Genomic DNA, 1,381 nt, shown 5'->3' on the forward strand with positions numbered 1-1,381 from the left:
CAGCGCTATTTACAATAGCCAAGACATGGAACAACCCAAATGTCCATGACAGGTGACTGGATAAAGAAGTTGTGGTGTATATATACACAAGGAATACTACTCAGCAATAAAAAAGAATAAAATAATGCCATGTGCAGCAACATGGATGGACCTATAGATCATCATTCTAAGTGAAGTAAGTCAGAAAGAGAAAGAAAAATGACGTAGGTATCACTCACATGTGAATGTAAAAAAAAAAAAAAAAAAGGACACTATGAACTCATCTACAAAACAGAAATAGGTTGCAGACATAAACAATCTTATGGTTACTGAGGAAAGGGTGTGGGAAGGGATAAATTGTGAGTTTGAGATTTACAAAATGTTAGCCACTACAAAAAAATAGAATTTAAAAACTTTTTTGTATAGCACAGGGAACTATGTTCAGTATCTTGTAATAACCTGTAATGGAAAAACTATGAAAACGAATATATGCATTTATATGCATGACTGGGACACTGTGCCATGCACCAGATATAGACACATTGTAACTGACTGCATTTCAACTAAAAAAAATAACATGTGGGGAGAGGGTTAAAATGTAGAGACTTTGAAAAACTTCAAACTTAATTGCTACCAACTTAAATATGATGACAAATATTGGTTGCTATGCACAAGTATCACAAAAGATCATGAAAAAATTATCTGAGCATAGATGCACTTTTGCCCACATCTGTTTAGCATAATACTGGAAGTCCTAGCCACAGCACTCAGAAAAGGAAAAGAAATAAAAGGTGTCCAAACTGGAAGACAAAATTTAAAACTGTCATCATTTGTGCATGACATGATATTTTAAATTGAAAACTCTGAAGTCTCCAAACAAACACTATGAACTCATAAGTAAATTTAGTAAGTTGCAGAATACAAGATAAATATACAGAAATCTATTGTTTTTCTACACACTAATAATAAACTCCCAGAAAGAGAAAGCAAGGAAACAATTCCATTTAAATCAACCAAAATAATAGAATTCCTGGGAATAAACTTAACCAAGAAAGTGAAAGATTTTATACTCTCAAAACTGTAACATGATGATGAAGGAAACTGAATATGATACAATGAAATGGGAAGCTGCTTCATGCTCTTGGATTGGAGGATTTAATATTGTCAAAATTGCCATACTATCCAAAGCAGTCTTCAGAGTAAATGCTGTCCCTATCAAAATACCTATGAAGTTTTTCACAAAACTAGAATAAATTAATCCTAAAATATCTTAGGAATCACAAAAGCACCCAATGAGCCAAAGAAATCTTGAGAAAGGACAAGGCTAAAGATATTGAGCTTCCTTACTTAAGACTATACAAAGTTACAGTATTCAAACCAGTATGGTACTGGCACAGAAGCA

Source organism: Camelus ferus, chromosome X, assembly GCF_009834535.1.
Source record: "Camelus ferus isolate YT-003-E chromosome X, BCGSAC_Cfer_1.0, whole genome shotgun sequence".
Lineage (NCBI taxonomy): Eukaryota > Metazoa > Chordata > Mammalia > Artiodactyla > Camelidae > Camelus > Camelus ferus.